Here is a 20,704-nt window from a genome sequence, read left to right as displayed (position 1 = left end):
CCCTTGATGGATGGTTACCAGATGTCTCCTGACACCCCCTGACCCTGACGCCCCCTTGATGGATGGTTACCAGATGCTTCCTGACCCCTGACACCCCCTTGATGGATGGTTACCAGATGTCTCCTGACACCCCCCGACCCTGACGCCCCCTTGATGGATGGTTACCAGATGCTTCCTGAGCCCCCCCCCTGACCCTGACGCCCCCTTGATAGATGATTACCAAATGTCTCCTGACCCCCTGACCCTAACATTCCCCCTTGATAACATCTGAACATGAATACTCCCAGACCCCTTTGTCCAGAAACCCTATAAAAACCCTTGGCTAAGAAAACCAAGGGGTCAGTCAGGCAAGCCTCTCTGCCTACTGATCCTAGCATCATTGCTAGCCAATAAATGAACCTCTTATTGTGTATTGCACTGTCAGTGTGATTTCTCTAGCCAAGACCAAATCTGGGCCAGCTATTAAAATTTGGGTCCAATGAAATGAAATTGGGGATCAACATGGCATGGGTGACCAGCCTGATTGACCTACTATTTGCTGACTATTTAATGAAAATGAATGTTTAATGTAGCATAGTGTGTAATATTAAGAAGATTCTATATAATTTGAATTGTTGAGTTTACAAATGAAAATGTGGAAATGTTATGTTGGTATATGTGCTGAAGTAACATCAAGTGAAAATGTAATGACCACTGAGAATGAGGAGTTTTAAATTTTGTAACTAAGTTGTGATATGTTGACTGTTGCCAAAAAATGTACTTTTGGACAAGAATGATTCTGCTAAAATGTAAATTTGTGTTTAGATGCATTTTATTAGAATGTGATTGTGTTGAATCCCAAATGACATGATTTTTACTGAAAACTAAATTAATGCTTGAAGTGAATTGGTTATGAAAATGTGTAAAAGATATATATATATATGTATATATATATATATATGGTGCAATTATTAATAAGATTGATAATCTGGGGCTCTTTTGAGCCACTAACAGCAGGTAGAATTGATACCTAATGGAATGAAGACTGTACTGAATTGGCATTTACGGTATAGAAAAAATTAAAGAGCAGATATTTCATTTGTAAACTTATAAGGCTTTGAGAAGCCACCAGAATAAGTTGATAAAACAAAAAGCTTGTTTGGGTTATATGAAATTTTTTTTTGATAATGAAATTGGATTACTAAGAAGTTGAACTTCTCTGAGCTATAATGGGTAATTTTTGTCATTGAAGGCAAAAGGCTTCTGGGATCTCAACTAAGGCTATTGTAAGCTCGAAATCCTGCTAGGGCTATCTGGTGATTGATCTATCACCCAAATGAGGATAGTGACAAGGTACTCAGAAGATAAGTGAAAGCCCTTGGAAGAAGTTGGGAGAGGCAGTCTCAGTCTAAAACCAGGATAGAACCCTCCTAATTTAAGGATAATAGTTCCTGAGTGAATGAGCCAGTGACAGCTTCAGCTTATGTGAAGCCACTCACAATGTGTCCTTCTAAGTCATGAGGACATCTTTTCCTTGCCTGCCTTTTCCTTTGTGACAAATTCCTATGATCGGCACAAAAAGTACATTGTAAAACAAAAGTTTCCACCTCCCCAGACAACAAAATAGGTCAATAGTAGAAAATCAGGATTTATATGATTAGAGTTTGAATCTTAGATTTAGGATTAGGGTCCAGAAATTCCTATATCTCTTGCAGGACCTGGGGTAGAAAAATTTGTCCTTTTAGAGATCGCATCTCCAAGGTTTCTACAAACAACTCGGAGCAGAAAGAACAAATTTCTTCAAGCAATTGAGAAGATTCTTCTTGGATGAAAATGACTTCTGAAGAGGGGGCATGTTTAGTTAGGATTAATCAATGTTATTATCTGTTGTTACATATAGGGGAGGCAGGTGAGAATAGCACAACTTTGAAAGTTAAAATCGGAGGGTTTGTGTGGAGCAAGAAATTAGTGTTATTCTCAAGGTAATAATTATTAATATCTCCAAGATCAATATCTCTAGGACCCCAGTAGAAGTTAGTAAAGCTAGTCCCTCCAAGACATTTTTCCCCCTGCAGGACAAGATTACCCCCACCCCATCCTTCTCCGGAAGGACAAGATTATTTTACCCCATTCAAAATACAAACACCTCAATCCCCTTTGATCTGAGGGAAACAGTAATAATCAGTGTCTTTAAACTGTTAAATCTTCCCAGATTCTGTAAACCTCATTCCATTCATTCAAAAGGAAAACTTCTGTCTCCAGCCCTTGTAAAAAGTATTATAATCCCTTCAGGGAGGCTTGATTGTATCAGGATTCTACAATAAATAAGGGAGTTTTGGGGGAGGATTTGTCTTAGGTCAATGACTTGAGACAGTGTCCCACATTTCTCTGTAAATCTGGGGGGGGGGGACATTTGGCTCAGGTCCATCTCTCTCTCTCTCTCTCTCTCTCTCTCTCTCTCTCTCTCTCTCTCTTCCTCTTTTCCTCTCTCCCTCTCTCTCTCTCTCTGTCTTTCTGCCTCCCTCTCTTTATCTCTGTTTCTCTCTCCCTCCCCACTTCTTTCTCCTTCCCTGTCTCCCAATAAAGCATTGCATTTTAAGTGATGGTTCTACCTAGTCTTATTTTGAAAAGTGGCTAAAAAGGATACATATACATCTTATTACCTCAAGATCCCCTTAAACTTCTACTTCACAACATCCAATTCCTCAACTTATTTATTGTGCATGATCTCCTCCTCCACCCAACCTCAGCCCTACCCAAATTTGTATGATCCACAAATGCACCAGCTCCATGTTCAAAAATTCCAAAATCCCCTTAAACAACTATAATCTATTGGCTTTTCACCTCTCCCCTTCCCTTCCCTTCTACAACCCAAGTCTTCATCCTCACTGACCCCCAATCTCCTGACCCTTCATTTCTCTTCTAGGCCATCTCCTCTTCAATAGCCACTACTTTCTTCTCTTTTTCCCATCTTCCTCTCTTAAATCCCTAGCCCACTTACTATATCACCAATTATGCCCAGGAAGCCTCAGGCCTTATATCACTCCACCATTCAAGTGTATTCACTCCTACACACAGGTGCTGCTGACTAGAGGTACAGAAAATTACATGGTAGTTCTGATTGGATCCACTACAAATTTAAGTTACATAATCTCAACTGGGCCATCACTGCTGCTAAAAAATCCTTCTATACCTGCCTTATCTCCATACTCTCCTACTGTCTACAATAGCTCTTACAACCCTTTTTATTGCTCCTCAGATCTCCCATGATTCCCCCTCCCTGAACTATATTAGCTGAGAACCTTTCCTTATATTTCACTGAAAAAATTAAGGTTATTCATCATGACCTCCCTCTTCCCTTTTCATCTCACTTCACCCAGATACCTTCTCCTATTTCTCCCCTTTCACCCCATTTCACATGAAGAGGTGGCCTCACTCCTTATATCAAGGTTAACCTTTCTTTTTGTTCAAGCAATACTATTCCATTCTGTTTCCTTCAGCAGACTTCCCTCCTCTGCCATCCCCACTCTTTCCTTTATTTTCATTCTCTCTCTCTGTCAACTGATTCATTCCCTCCTGCCTACAAACATGCCCATGACTCCCTCATCGTGAAAAAACCTTTGCCTGATTCTTCCTCTCCCACTATCATCCTATATCTTTCTTCTGCTATTTGGAGCTAAACTCCTCCAAAAAGGTCCTCTATAATAGACACCTCCACTTTCTCTCTGTTCTTAACAATCTGACTTCCTATCTACCATTCCACCAACACTCCTCTTTCCAAAATTATTGATGATGTCTTAGTTGCCAAATCAAATGGCTTTTTCTCAATCATTATTCTCCATACCCCCTCTGCAGCCATTAGCACTGTTGATAATCCTCCCCTCTTTGATACTTTCTTCTCTCTAGGTTTTTGGGACAGAATTGTCTCCCGGTTCTCCTTCTACCTATCTAACTGCACCTTCTCAGACTCCTTTGCTGGATCCTCCTCCAAATCATATTCTCTAACTGTAGATGTTAAACAGGGTTCTGTCCTAGGCCACCTTCTCTTCTCCCAGTAAAAGGGAATTCTTTGTTCTCTCTGGGTATACACTTGTGAAAGGGAATCCTTTATTCACTTTGTCTATTTTGAGTTAACACTAACTTAAGTACCTCTGCTTAGACTGTGAAGACAGGTTTAACTCTCCTTTGTCTACTTTTGAATCTAATCAACAAAAGATTGAACACCCTACTTAGTTCTAGGTGAGAAGCTAGCTAGGTACTTAGAGAACTCACTAGTCACTTACTTAGAGAGCTTCATCCTTTTAATTCAGTCCCAAACTTGTGACTCCTATGATCAGAGTTTATACCTCAGAAACTCAATCAGCCAGGGATCTGTGAACCCTTTTGATGAGTATTCACTCCTCCAGAAGGTGAGAACTGGTTCCCATAAACACAATTTGGAAACTGTGATTGGCCCCTGTGAAGAGGGGAAGGGACAAGAAGTCACCATAAAAAGCCACGAATCCTGCACCTTGGGTTAATCTTGTGGAGACAGTCCCCTGACTGGAGAGAGTCTTCAAGGGAGCTTAGCTGGAGACTGCAGCTTGGATCGTGGGCTTGGAGCTCAGCTTCAACTTGAATTCTGACTCCTGGACTACTTTGTGGGGTGAATGAAAGGCTGACTACTTTCCTAGTTTCTGGAGAGACTAACTTCCATCTTGTAGGAGGCCATGTGATTACTCATCACCAGCCTTCCTGGTTGAGAGCTAATTAATTTCTGCCTGGATTAAGATAGAATAGATAACTTTTCTAACCCCTTCACATTTCTCTTCTTTAATGTTACTTCTCTATTTTGTAAATAAATTTTCTGACTCAAGATAGAAACTTAAGATAGTCCTTGTTCTCAGGGAGCTCACATTCTAATGCAAGAGATAATATATGGAAGTATTTAACTGCAACCAAATGGGAAAAAAAACCAGTCATTAGGGTGTGGAATCAAAGGTGATGGTCATGCCTCTTCCTTAATGTTCACTGATAAAATCATAATAGTCTGTGAGAGTGCCAAGAATCTTTTTCTAGATCTTTAATAGATATGTCTATAGCACCTGCAAGAGAAGTTGCAAGGCTGCATCTCCAAAGGGGTGGCTCCCTAGGATGATGCTTCAGGTACTAAACTGAAGGCATGGCTGCTCTCAAAACTCTTGGGTCACCTAGGTCTAAGGAAAATATTGGACAAGCTGGCAGCAATAAGGCTTAGATGATACATGCTGACTCCTATCTCATTCTCAAGATGCCTTACTGCTTTAGTTAGGCTGGCTTGTCTACCTTGTGAGTGGCAGTTGGCTGACAAGTGGGAGTACACCTGGTTAGGTCCTTACCAATAGGTGTTGCTTCTCAGGATGATGGCCATAGGAATCAGGACAGGTGGTCTGGGATCTATTATCACTCCCAGGAAAGTTTCTTAATTATTTTGAGAATTGTATTTCAAAATATAATGTTTCTTTTGTAATCCCAGGTATCTTTATTTTATTTATTTACACACATAATTCAGAACAGCAATCTATAAGCTTTATCAGACTGCCAAAGGGGTTTATGACAGAAAAAAAGTTTAAAGATCCCTAACTTGGTCAAACCTAATCTTAAAAAGAGCTAGCATTTAAGGTTTGTAATGTGCTCTACATACATTATCTCATTTAATTATATTTTTACAGGCAACCCAGAAATAGAAAGATACTTGACAAAGGTTGGTCCTAGTGTCAGTTTGCAACAGAATCCAAATTCAAACCCAGGACTCCTGTTTCCCAGTCCACAATCTTTCTACTGCACCAAGTTTGCCAGGGCTCTTTGAAGAAATGACCTATTCCAATGTCCTCTCTTCAAAGATCCCAAAAAATTAGGTATGGCAAGCGATCTTCAATGAAGCATTCTTAAACAGCATTAAAGTTGAAGTTATAGAATGAAGGTGTCCTAGTCAGAAAACATGAAGAATACTTCGGTTCAGTTCAAAGAGACACTGACAAGCTAAAGTTAGGACTGAAGAAAGTGACCAGGAAAAAGAAGAACCTCAAAACATAGCATATATGGTGCTAGGGCACCCAGTGTATAGAGTCAGGACTGGAGGTCTTGGGTTCAAATCTGGTCTCAGACACTTCCTAGTTGGGTGACCTTGGGCAAGTCACTTTTACCCCCAATGCCTAGCCTCTACCATTCTTCTGCCTTGGAACCAATACTTAGTATTGGTTATTATTTTTAATAATATATATTTATTTATATTTCATATTTAATAATAAGTAAGGGTTATTATTTTTTAAATAGCATACAAAGATGTGCTAAAAGAAATGGAAATGTTGACCTGGGTTCTAATTCTTCCTTAACACCCACTTACAAGGTTGATGTATTAGCAGAGAAGTTTTTAAAGAACTGAAGAATCCCATGTACAGCTACTAAACATCTTAGGACTATTTAAAAATACCCAAAGGGTCTGCCCTAAATATTCCACAGCAGAGATTTCATTCCAAATGACCCTGACTCTTGAGACTCATCATGTAAAGTTTTGTTAAATGGATTATTACATAAACTATCCTTGGGATATAAACGTATTTGCTTGCAGAGGCTGCTACTGACTCACTAGCTCTCCAATAATTTTGAATTTTAGGAAGACAGCAGATAATCTTCAAGAAAGGACATGTTAAAATGGCTTTACAGAATATTAAGACCAACAGAATAATCCTTCAGCACTTGGCTCCATACACAGCATTAAGTACCCAGATTTCTGGGATTCTTTATATGACTAAACACAAAAAGACAGTCACAACCCTGACTATGTGACCTCTCTAATATAATGTCACAATTCAAAAGCATGTTCCTGGAGTTCTCAAGCCGAAGTACCCACAAATTCCCAGATACGTTGTGGGTTTTTATTTTTAAACAGCCCACTGAATCACTCGACCTCACACACAAATCTAGAGATACTAAAAAATAATGAACTTGAGACGATAATATATCAAGGGAATAGGTTTGCCTTTGAAGGAATTACATAAGTCAAAATGATTAATTTTCCAAAAATGAAATGGTTCACACATCCTCAGATCTGTCCTGTTTACTCTTTCATTCCTCTCTGGGTTCTTCTGACTCTCCAGAGTTCTTTTTCCACTATTTTCCCATTCAGGTACCTCCCTCCACCCCCTATCCTTGCCCTCTGCCCCACAGACAGAGTAAGCACTTAATAGATGCTTAAAAAACAGGAAACCTGTGCAACAACAATGGATGTGACTAAGACCTATAGAAAACTCACTATGAATTTCATACAAATTCATAGGGGAAAGTTGGAAGAGATCTTAGAAAACATTAATAGGGGGAGCTATGTGGCTCAGTGGATAAAGAGCTAGGCCTAGAGATAGAGAGCTAGGTCCTGAGTTCAACCCCAAATACCTAGCCCTTTCTGCTCTTCTGCTTTTGACCAATACTTAGTATTAATCCTAAGACAGAAAGTAAAGGTTTAAAAAATCATTTTATAAGGGGAAACTGAAGTTCCAAGAAGAAAAGCAGGTAGTTCATGATCACAGAGATAGTAAAGCAGCTGATCAACCAGATCTTCTAGTTCTAAATGTTAGGGGGGCAGCTGGGTAGCTCAGCGTATTGAGAACCAGTCCTAGAGACAGGTCCTAGGTTCGAATTTGACCTCAGACACTTCTTAGCTGTGTGACCCTGGGCAAGTCACTTAACCAGCATTGCCTAGCCCTTACCACTCTTCTGCCTTGGAGCCAATACACAGTATTGACTCCAAGATGGAAGGTAAGGGTTCCTAAGAAAATAAATAAATAATGTTATTGGTCTTTTTAGTTAAATTTATATCACCATAATTTCTCCCAGGATTTCTTCCCCTTCCCCATATATGTATGATCACAAATAACAAATAATACTTTTAAAGAAAACAAAAGTGAAAAGATAGAAACAAAAAAATCAGCAAAGTCAAAGAAAAAGTTTGAAAACATATGTAACATATCATACCTGTGGATCTCTCATCTCTGCAAAGGAATAAGCCAGAGTATCTTCTCATTTCTCTATTTGGGGAACTTCGAATTTTTCAAATAAAGAAGTGTTGGATGCAAGATATGTTATAGACAGAGAACTGACTTGGTAACTGATTCTCGTAGGTTGGCTAGCCTTCATTTTCCTCCCAGAGGTACTTCTGACTTTGACTTCACCAGAAAAAGTCTGCTGTTTTCCCACTGTGAAGCTACCCTAATCACCTAGTCTTGTCTCTCCTACCTTTCATTATACCAGTCCCATTCTGCCACTGGAGAATTCCTTGCAGCAGGGTCTCCATTTTGGAGAGGGGCCTAGGCTAGAATCCTTCGTTCCCTCCCAGCTATATTTTTCTTTCCATAGAGAGAGAGGAAGAGAGAGGAGAGATAAAGAAAGACAGAAACCCACAGTGTTAAATGCTACAGAGTTCAAGAAGGATGGGAACCAAGAAAAGGTCAATAGATGTGACAATCAGGAGATCATTAGTGGCTTTGGAGAGAGTAGTTTCAGTTAGATGATCAGTTTGGAAGCCAAGTATTTTTTAAGAACCTAGTGCTAAATGCTAAAGATACAAAATATGATGAATTAAACAATCACTACTCAGAAGAATCAATTAACAAAATTAGTATTTATTAAGAACCAGTATGTGTTAAAGACTGGGGACACAAAGAAAAGCAAACAATCACACAACCACCAACTCCTGAACTTAAGGGACTCACAGTCTAATGGAGTAGAAAATTCTGTACAAACAATCTGTATCAAAATGATCACTGAGACTTTGTGAGCTAATGAGATCATCAAGCTAGAAGACCCAGGACAAAGTCTTGGCAGATGTTAATATTTGAAGGGATCAGAAAAGGTTATATATAGATGCTTGAGCCATATCTTGAAAGAAGAGAAGGGTTCTATGAGGCAGAGTTGTTGAGGGGGTCTACATTCCAGGCATGAGAGAAATCCAGTACAAACACAAAGGATTGTAAGACAGTGTTGTCTGTGCAAAACAGAAAATAGAGAGCAGCAGGAATCTACTTCAGAGGTTCCTTGGTCTTCTCAGCCATAACTGCTCTAAGACTAAAGGACAGTTAAGAGTTCTGGATGAGGTGGTAGGTGGAACCAATGACCATCAGGGTTCTGACCCCTCTTGATGAGATATTTTTAGCCCCCTCTGAGACTTTCCAAAAGGCTTTTCATGTTCATTTACAGAATCCTGAAGAACATGAATCTTAACTTGAAGATGGCAACATCTTATCTCTACTCACCCCCTTTCTTTTGTATACTTTTCCATCAAGGACTTGTGAGTTGTTAAATGTCATTCCCTCTTTCTGTCAACACCCCCACCCGTGTACCATGATAAATGGTCTCTGGTGCCCAAACTCTCTGATGATTAATTTTTCCACATTTTTCTGAATCTTCATTAGGTTTATGGTCACTTGTGGCCTTTGCAGTTTGCTGAGTCCTGCCAGAGTTTATGTTCCACTGGCAATCAACATTTGTTCTTCTTGTGTTGTTGTTTCAATTGTGTTCCACTCTTTGTGACCCTATTTGGGACTGTTCTGGTTTGTCATTTCATTCTGTAACCCATTTAACAAATGAGGGAATGAGGCCAACAGGCCTGTCCAGGGTCACACAGCTAATAAGTGTGTGAGGCCAGATTTGAAATCAGGAAGATGAGTCTTTCTGACTCTAGGCCTACTGTACTTTCCATTGTACCATCCAGCTGCTCTCTAAGTACTGAGTTAACTCCATACCATGAGGAGGCAACAGAAGAAGACATTTCTTTAAACTTTGAGAAGCTCATTTAAACCCTTATTAAATCCTAGTGAAATGGAAAGAGGACTAAAGTAGAATAGGTTTGATTCCTGATTCTGACCCAAGTTGGTGATCCTGGGCAGGTCATTTTACACTATGGGCATGTTTGCTCATGTACTCCTGTACTCTAGGAAGAAGTGTTGTTTGGGCCCTGGGGGCAGAGGGCCTTCCTTTTATCATCTTTATGATGCACAGATCCCAATGGAGCACTATAGATGTCTGCCAGTTATTCTTCCCTCTCACTGTATGATTGGCCCATCTTTTTTCCTGGTTATACAAGTCTTTGATGACATCTTTTATTCTGTTTTTCTTATATAATTCTTCATTTGGAATGTGCTGCAGCTGCAGCTCATGCCCACCATGCCACCCCTTCATTGCCCTTTGGATGACCTTCATATTCACTTCTCCAAAGAAGAAATATGACTTATAGCCAAAGAATATTACTAGAAGGGTACAGGAATTTAAAAGATGAGTCTTTGTTCTAGAAAGAAGCTTGGCATAATTTTTAAAATTATGCAATTCCCCAAAAGCAATTCAGCCTTCTCTTAAAGTACTATATAAATATAAGTTATTATTAACAATTAGTGATAATACAAAGCAAATTTTTAAAAGCCTGACTTAATGTAGCTATGTCTTGCTCGAAATCTTCAAATTAAAACTGTGCTACATTAAGTCACTACCTTCCAAATGTTATCTGCAGCCAAGCCAAATGCCTCTAAAGCCAAACTTCTCAAACCTAGAATACACAAAAAGCTTGTCAGAAGGAATGGGGAATATTTGCTAAATAACTATATTATCCTACTGAAATATTACAAAAAATTTTCATTTATTTCCTTTCGATGAAGCTACAAAATTTGAAGCATGCCCTGAAGAAAAATTAATCTCATTTTATTTCTCATGTGCATATGCATGATGAACTGTCTAGTTTATATCTTTTAACATAGTGCCATGACCAAGCAAAGTACATTACAGTTTCATGACAACAACTAAAGCAGGCCTCCAAAGCATTACTTTAGCCAACTGTAGGAGGATTAAATCACAAATCTAGAATAGGATGAATATGATGGGCACCATCCTCATTTAGAAAATAGCATAGTCCTTTTTAAAGAGGTTATCATTATAAGGCTTCACAGATGATAAAACACACAGGCCTTAGTGCCACATATAACCTCATTAAAGATGTTGGACCTAAATCAGAAAATCAACCACATATATGCTTTATTTTTTTATTCATAAAACTTTTGTTCCACTTTTATTAGCTTAATATACATATTCTTAACAATTATGCTTAGATTTTTCATGAAATTTTCATAAAACATTAAATTAAACAAAGTAATCTCAAGTTAGTTCTCTCTTAAGCACATGTATCAAAGCAAAGTATTAAGGAAGTATCAAAAAAAATCACAAAGGCAAAAAATCTTAAAGAGTTAAATATATGAGGTTTTTGGTTTTATTGTTGTGCTTGATATACAATGACTTTATATATCACGCAATTTATTTTTACTAGATCTTTATTTGTACATTTGTTTTTAGATTGCCTCAAACCATTTAAATAATGAGTATAAGAAAAGTAATAAAAAAAAGAACAGCATGTCACTCTCTCACTCAGCCAATTGGGCCTTCTCAGCCAACTCGATTTTCATCCATGACTGAGTCTTCTATACCCACAGTGAGGAGCAGTGGCAGCAGATGGACATGGGTTTAGCCATCTGGGCAGCAGAAGTACCCATACAAAGAATAAGGAATGTTTCCTTTGGAGAAATGAAAATTTAGGGAGGTCATGTTCAATGTCTTCAAATATCTGAAAGGTTTATATATATAGGAGAACAAAGATTACAGAATCTCTCTCTCTCTCTCTCTCTTTCTCTCTCTCTCTCTCTCTCTCTCACACACACACACACACACACACACACACACACACTCACTCTCACTCTCACTCTCACTCTCGATAAAAAGTTATCAGGGGGCAGCTGGGTGGTTCAATGGATTGAGAGCCAAGCCCAGAGATGGGAGGTCCTGGGTTCAGATCTGGCCTCAGACACTTCCCAACTGTATGACCCTGGACAAGTCACTTGACCCCCATTGCCTAGCCCTTACTACTCTTCTACCTTAGAACCGATACATAGTATTGATTCTAAGATGAAAGGTGAGGGTTTAAAAAAAGTTATTAAAATAGTATTAGAAAAAAATTCATGGTAGTAGTCAAATGGGAAAAAAATCTTTGTATCAAATTTTTCTGATAAAGACTTGTTATTCAAGATATGTAAAATAATTAATAAATATATAAGATGAATAGTCATTCCCCAACAGTCAAAGGATATGAACAATTCTCAAAAGAACTGCAAAGTATTTATAAGCACATAAAAAAATGCTCCAAATCACTAATATAAGAAATTATAAATCAAAACAATCTTGATATTCCTCCTCACACCCTACAAATTGGCAGAGATAACAAAAAATGGCAATACTCAGTGTTGGATGGATTGTTGACTTCTTGTTCATTGCTAGGACCTGGAGGAGTGCTGGACCTGGGACCCTGAGACCTTGGTGAGACTGCTCTTAAATCTCTCTCTTAGAACTACCCATGATGAGTGAAAAAAGCTGACTAAATCCTTTAGCCTCTGGGAGGCTCCCTTGATTGGGAGAAGCCCTTGAGGCTAAACCCCTTGTTAACTGACTTTTAGGCTCTGGCTGGGCCTCTGGAGCCCTGCCAGAGTAAAGCCCAGAATTGAATACAAGTCTCTTACTCTACCCTCTTCTCATCTCTCTGCTTCCATTCTCTCCTTTATTTTGTAAATAAATTACTAAAATCATTTTGGGGATTGATAATTATGCAATTCCCTGGCAACTGTTGTGAGGGTTTATTTAGCAATTAATTTAGTATTAGTGTTGGACCTAGCAGGAAGGGCTGGAGGATTCCAAGATGGAATGAAGGAGCAGGAAGTGGGCTTGTGTTCTGAGAGAGACTCCATTAGCAGTTGGGCATAACTGTTGCTAACCCTGGGAGATCTAAGAATTAGGGAAAAACTGCATCTAGATTCCCTGGGATCCTGAGAGGTGAAGGCTTTCAGTAAGTGGACAACTGACCTGCAGAGCTGCACCAAGTGGGGAAGTGATTTGGGATCTGGTGGACAGCATTTCAAACTCACTCTCCCTACCTGGGTACCTTGAATCACCTGGTGGAGTTGGCTCTTGGCATTCTTGTGACCATCCTTGGATTACCGTGAGACCCCAAAGCCACCCTCAGGTCCTTTAGCTGTGCTGACCAAGGTTTGAAGGAGCCTTCCCTGTAACTTCAGGTCTGCTCCTTTGGGCCCTGCCTGGCTTAGGTCAATTAGAATAGTGTAGTTAAGTCCTTCCCTGCCCCCTGTGGTTTGCCCCTAAGGTTTAAGTGTAGAATCCCCTATCCCATCCTTTATTTAGTTACCTTCAATTAAACTGTATAAACTTTTACCTTTGCCTGCTGATTCCATAGACCCTGGCCTAGGGTGAGCTGGGTGACCGTTGGGCCAACTGCCATTCCTGTGTCAGTTAAAACAGTGAACTATGGTCTCCCTATCCTGGTTGGTCCTGTCTCTCCTTCAACCCAGTGTGGACCCACAAACATTTAGGGTACATCTTAATAATAATAACAACATCCCTGGTGCCTCACCGTTATACGACCTAACCTTTTAAAATATTCAATCAATCAAAAAACCCTTTTTACCACTTACAGTAGCTAAATAAATTATGGTATACAAATGTTAACAGAATATTGCTGTTGTTTAGTCATATCTAACTCTTTGTGACTCCATAGACCATAACTATCCATGAGGTTTTCCTCAGCAAGGATGCTGATATGGTTTGCCATTTCCTTCTCCAGCAGATCCTTCTGTCAGGCAATTAAAGGTTAAGTGACTTGCCCAGGGTCACAAAGCTAGGAAGTATGTGAGGCCCTGTTTTGAACTCACACCTTCCTGACTCTAGGCACAGCAGTCTATCCACTGAGCCATCTTGATGCTTAACAGAATGTCAGAAATGAGATATGTGATGAATACAGAAAATGATATACATGAACTGACACTGAATGAAGTCAGGAGAGCCAAGAAAACAATATACACAATGATGATAACAATGTAAGTGGAAAGAATGACACCAAAAAAATCAAAATAAAATATAAGTAAATTATAAAAATCAAGCAAACTTGAATACTGAGATAATGAGAAGATATCTCTGATCCTTACTGGAGAAGAGAGGTCCATAAATGTTAATGCATACATTATGAACATGTTTTTGGACTTTTTCAATGTATTGATCAATTATGCTGATTTTTTTCCTCTAAAAAAATATTATTGGGAGAGGAAGGGGAAATACTGGAGATAACTATGATAGTGTAAGAAACAGAAGACAATAATCAAAACTTATTAAAAATTCATAGACATAAGGTTAAAAACCCCTTAAGATTATTTTTCAGGTCCCTTCTGCCTCTGAGGTCTTTTAGGTACCTTTTAAAAACCACAGAAGGAGGCAGATGGGTGGCTCAGTGGATTGAGAGACAGGCCTAGAGATGGGAGTTCCTGGGTTCAAATCTGGTCTCAGACACTTCCTAGCTTTGTGACCCGGGGCAAGTCACTTCACCCCCATTTCCTAGCCCATACCACTCTTCTGTCTTAGAACCAATACCCAGTATTGACTCTAAGATGGAAGGGTAATAAAAAAAAAACAAACAACAGAAAGACTTAACCAATAGTGAAAGCTTCCTCTATTGGGAAAAATTCTTGGTAAAATAAATTTGTCTTAGATCATAAGAAGTGACAAAGTGAATAGTTTCAAAGAACTTGGGAAGACTTGTATGAACTGATGAAAGGTAAAGTGGATAGAACCAAAGAACAATTTCAATAATTATAACAACAATGTAAAAAAAACTCTGAAAGGCATCAGAACTCTGATCACTGCAATGATCAACTTGGATTACAGAGGACCAATGATAAAGCATAATTGCTCACCTCTTGACAGAGAGATAATGGACTCAGAGTACAGAATAAGAGGTTGCTTTTTTTTAAATTGATACAAAAGTTTTATTTTTCTTTTTTCCAATGGGGGTTAAGTGCAGGAAGGAGAGCGTTCATTAAAAAAAAAAAATTTTTTAACCTAAACGCTATTAGTTACATTATAATAAAGACACAGATAAATTTAGTCACTGTTAAAAACAATCCTGCATATTTAGTAAGTCCCACTGCTTCCTTCCTAGTCCAAAAGTTCACTACTTTATTATACTCAGATAATAAAAGAAAACAGACTCTTACCTAAGGTTCATTTGTTCTGATGTCACCTCAAATCAGCATCCTTCACATAACTGCCAAATCCATCTGCTTTTGGTGTCACTTGCCACTATATGACACTAGAATCTGGTGTCAAAAGATCTAGGCTCAGGTTCTAGCTATGCCATTTCCTAGGCTACTCTGGGCAAATCACTTCCTTTCTCTGAATCTCTATTTGCTCACCTGCAAAATGGGAGTAATAACACTTCTATCATCTACCTCCTGTACTGTCCTGAGCTTCGATGAAGTTAACTCCTTTGTCAATTGTCAAGCCCTATACAATACGTCTACTAGTTTGGAAGCTCCATCAAAGCAGGAAAATGATTGCTGCGCCTCTTGTCAAACTCTTTCATACTTCTACAAACATTCATGTCTTCTACTTCACCCACCACAACCCCCAGATGCCTTCCGCTACCATCTTTTCATGTGAAATGTCAAATGACAGCAGATCCGCCTCTCTACTGTTTCCATTCTCTCCTGGGATACTTATCTGTTCCTACAATAGTGGCCATGTTTCCACCACCCTCAAAAAAAGGTCATTTAATCCATCCCCAATAACTACTGTCCCTATCTCACCTCCTTTTTATTGCTATGCTACACCTACAATCCACTTCCTTTCCTCTCATTCTTTTAATCCTATAATCTGACCTCCAACCTATCATTTAACTAAACTGCTCTAAATTACTAATAATCTCTTCCCCAAATCTAATGGGCCTCTATCTCAATCTTTATCCTTCTTTGACCAGTCATGTTTTTGAGATGTTCATTTTCTTCAGACATTCCTTTTACATATCTGACGTTGCCTTTACCAGATATTCATCCAAGCCATTATGACTCATGATGAATGAGAGTCCCACAGAATTGTTTCCTGTGCTCTCCTCTCTTCTCCTACAATATTATTTCACGACCTCTATATTATTTCATCTCTATGCTGATCATCTTAAATCTACTTATCCAGCCCTAACCTTTCTGTCTTCCAGTCTTGCATTTTCAATTAACTATTGATTATCTTGAACTGAACATCTGTCTTATAAAATATTTTAAGCTCATCATTTTCAAAACTGAATTTATTATCTTCCCCCATCTCTACCTTCCTATCACTTTCCAGGGTACCACCCTCCTCTCAGTCACATAGGTTTACAACACAGGTGTCATTTTTGAATCTTTACTCTCTCTCATACCTCAAATATCCAACCTGTTGTCAATTCCTTCTGATTTTATCCTCTTAACAATTCTCTTATGCCACTGCCACCTTGCTGATGCATGCTTTCATCACCTCATAGCCAAACTAATGCCAGACCATGCTGTTTGGTCTCTCACCATCTGTACTCAGCTGGGTTAGGGTTAGGAACATTTATAATCTCCCTCCACTCCCAACACTCTTACACTTTATACCACCCATCCCCTCATTACGTACTTTTTGATTCAGTGACACTGACTGCCTAGCTTGTTCCTTACACAAGATACTCCATCTCCCAACTCTAAGAATTTTCAATGGCTGTTTCCCATGCCTGGAATGTTCTTCCTCCTCATCACTACCTCATGGATTCCTCCAAGTCCCAGCTAAAATCCCACATTTTATAGGAAAACTTTTCCAAACTGCTTTAACTCTAGGTACCTTCCCTCTGCTGATTATCTTCAATTTCAAAATGTCTGTTTCAAATAGGGGTATATGGAAATTCAAGGAGGACTAGCACCTTTTCAGGGCTACTCATTCATTTTGGCACTCAATTCCCACCCATGGCTCCAAGATGCTGTAGCATGCAGAGCTGCCACGCCCCAGAAAAATCATCTCAGCAGATAGGCTAAAGCAGATTGAGAGTAACCAATGGGTCACAGACCCATCAGTGAGTTAGGTGCATATGAAGACCTCCCCCTTATGTAATAGACAGATGAGAATTTGTCCCAATGGCCTGAAGAAGGTTGAACAGATGATAAGAAGTGCTTAGAGCTTAGTTAGACATAGAAGAGTCAGCCACTTTATCCTGAGCCATTACCAGTCATCTTGACTTTTGTCTTGCTACTGGGCTTCAAAGATTATCATTTTTGTGCAACTCTGCCTCACTTAAATCCAATTCATTCAAAAGTCAAGACATTATCCTATGATGTCACTGGTCCTCTTCAGAAACAAAGAATAAATAAACTCTCTGATTTATCCCATATTTACCTAGTTGTTCCCCAGTTATTACCTAGGGAGTGTTGTCTCTCATTGGTCTGAGTTCCTTGAAGACAGGGACTATCTTTTGCTGTTCTTTGTATCACCAGTATTTAACACAGTGCCTAGCACCCAGTAGCCACTTAATTAATGTTTATTAACTATCTAATCTCTCATTTGCTAATCTTATAAACTCCCATGGTTTCAATTATCAAGTCTACCAAGAAGATATCCAAATCTATATATCTAGCCCCTGCCTCTTTTCTGAGCTAGTCTTGTATCACCAAGAGACTAGTAGACATTTCTATTTTTTTTTTCATAAAACCCTTACCTTCCATCTTTGGACATTTCAAAATCGAAGGTCCCACATATCCAAAAGACATCTTCCTTCCCCTCCCCTCAAAAAAATCAACCCTTTTCCTAGTACCTTCAGTCGTGTCTTCAGAATGATTATCATTGTGTCTTATCTCCCACCATCTGATCAGTTACCAAATCTTGTCAATACTACCTCCCAAAACACTCACATGACCACTATCCTAATGTAATACCTTCTCACTTGTTTCATAATTGATCTCCCTACTTCAAAAGTCTCTCCCTTCTCCAATCCATTCTCTACACAGCTGTCAAAAAATATTCCTAAAAAACAGTTCTAACCATGCCACTTCTCTATTCAGTAACTACCAGGGTCTCCCCATTGCGTCTCTCAAATCAAATGCAAGCTTTTCTTTTGGGCATTTGAACATATTTCCAACTCACCTTTTGAGCCTCATTAGCATTATTCTCCTCCTGGCCTCCGATTCAGCAAACCAGTCTTTGTACAATACTCCCATCTAGCTCTTTGTCCAAGATCCTCATGCCTCAAAGGTTCGCCTCCACCTCTAAGAATCCCTAATGTCCTTGAGACTTGGTTCAAGTGCCACATTCCACAGAAAGCCTTTCCTCATCCCCCTCACCAATAACTCCCACAATTACCTGGTATTTATTTTGTGCATTTGGTAGATATGCTGGATATCTATAGTTATTATTCAATTCTACTCTATTCTGCTGTATAGTATGTCTGGAAAATGCAAATTTGTTCCAGCTTGACTGATATATTAGGGAATGATTTTGGTATAACTGAATTCTCTACTTGTGCTCAATTTCATGGAAGCACAAAGCCCATGGGCCCACACATCTCCCACATCTCCCAGCTCCCTCAGCTTAATGTGTGTCCTGTCCCATCAGGCTAGAAAACACTGTTTCCCAATAACTCACAAGCTGCAACTCTTCCCACACCCATTTCCACAAGCAAACTTCAGGTCTTTGTCAAGGTGAAATGCCATAGTTATTTATAGAACTCCTGAGAGGAGCTATGCCTACCTCTTTCTCCTACCCCACCTTCCACCAACAAGGCCTAGGCTTCAACCTTGAGTAGCAACTAAGGCCACCCTCTCCCAACAGCACCTTGACTTTGCCAGCCTGGGCCCTGTGGAAACTGGAACTCCAGCAAAAGCAGCCTAAAGCTGCTAATACCACAGCTAAATTTGTATGTACTTCTCAATTATTTAACACATATTTTTATTCATTTCCTATCTTTTTTCTGTGTCATTGATCAGGGTTTTGAGTGTCATACCCCAATTCTGTTTTGCCCACACATAATAATTAAATGGGTTTGACAAATGTAAGGATTTTTTAAATTGTGGTCTCCGTTTATAATAATTAAATATTAAGTCATGTGACTGTTAGTTGCTTTACTAGCTTTGTTACAGCAAAATAGTGATAGTAAGAGAGGGAAAAATAGGAAGGAGGTAGAAAATACTGCCTGGTTAAAAATACCCCAAGTCTGGGCCTGAATGCCTCCAGACAGGGAATGTGAATCCAAATACAAATCTCACCAGCCCACAAGAGTGTCTCCCTCCAGTGAGACATTTCAAACCAAAGACCAACACCCTGAAGAGGCTGATCCGCAAAGGGTAGTCTCTCACAGCAAGGAGACAAGGGCACCCCCTTGTAAATATCCCTCTTCAGCCCAAGTCTCCAACACAGAAAGCCAAATCCTCACCAGAAACCAACACCTGAATCAGGAAGCTGAAATCTGAAGCTTCAAAAGAACCTCACCAGAGGCTCCCGCTTATACAGCTCTCTTCATCACATCTCAGAAATCAATCACAGTCTCCCAATTTGCCTAGCGCTGCCCAGTGCTGCAATATAGCAGAGCTGATTGGACTTTTATGTAGGAAAGTCAGGACGGCATAAGTGGGCAGAGCAGGCACTTTAGACAGGAAGGCCTAGCTCTAGTTTGACCTCTGATACTGTGCTGACTGCCTGTGTCACCCACAGCAGCCCCTTAGTGCTCTAGATAACATTCAGGTTCTGCATAGCAGAGAGCAACTACCTGAATTAGCAAAGGAGTTTCCTCAGCTGAAAATTCCCTTCCTTATTTCAATGACATCACCCAGTCTCTATCCCCATCTTGTGTGACCATACATCTCATATCTCCTCAGATAGGATATAATCTCCTAGAGGGTAGGGACTCAATCTTTGCATGCCTGGAGCCTAACACAGGCCCTGGGCACGCAGTAGGCATTCAGCAAATGCTTACTAACTCATTGATACTGGCTCTTGTACAAATAATTTATGATTAGTATTGTGAAAGAGGTTTCATGTTTCTACATGATCAGATGAGATTTTGAAATGAAAAGTTTTTTCTAAAAAGCCTTATGCATATAATCAGCAATATTCAATTATTTCACTGCTTTAGGCTATTCAAAGTACAGTAACAAATAGAAAAAGCATCATCATATATTAAATGTTTGATTGCATGAAGTACACACAAGATGGGTCTTAAACATCCCTTAGTTCATCCTCTAGGAGACAAGGCATCTAATGGTACTTGAACTAGTTTTTTATCACTGCTTCTTTTCATTTTTGCTTTCCCCTCCCCATCCCTTTCCTATTTTTTATACCTAAAGCACAGTGCCCACTATGCAGCAGGAGCTTCATTTCTCTTTTCTCCACTTGGATAAGTCAGCAAACAACCCAACAATATTAAAACACAAATAGCTTAGAAGAATAGCTCCCTCTCTTCCTCCCTCCCTCCTCTCCAATTGCTTCATTACCCACAACAGAGAAGATGCCCTGGAATTGACTCAACATATCCAAACAACACTCATTATCTTTCCCCACAAATCTTCCTCTCTTCCCAACTTCCTCATCACTCAAGCTTCCAATTTAGGTCTTAGCCCAACTCCTTGTTCACGCTCAACTCATATAGTCAGTCTATCATCAATTCTTCTTTCTACCTTTACAATGCTGCTCCAAATATATCTCCTTATCTCCACTTCTCTCCACTCCCACAGCTGCCATCCTACTTCATGCCTTCATCATCTCAAGCCTAGACTGCAATACCCTTTTGGCTGGTCTTCCTGTCTCAAGTTTCTTCTCACTGCAAGCCATCCTCCAATCCAATACCAAG

The sequence above is a fragment of the Gracilinanus agilis genome, chromosome 1, assembly GCF_016433145.1.
Source record: "Gracilinanus agilis isolate LMUSP501 chromosome 1, AgileGrace, whole genome shotgun sequence".
In the NCBI taxonomy this organism is placed as follows: Eukaryota; Metazoa; Chordata; class Mammalia; order Didelphimorphia; family Didelphidae; genus Gracilinanus; species Gracilinanus agilis.
Note: the sequence above shows the minus strand (reverse complement) of the source record.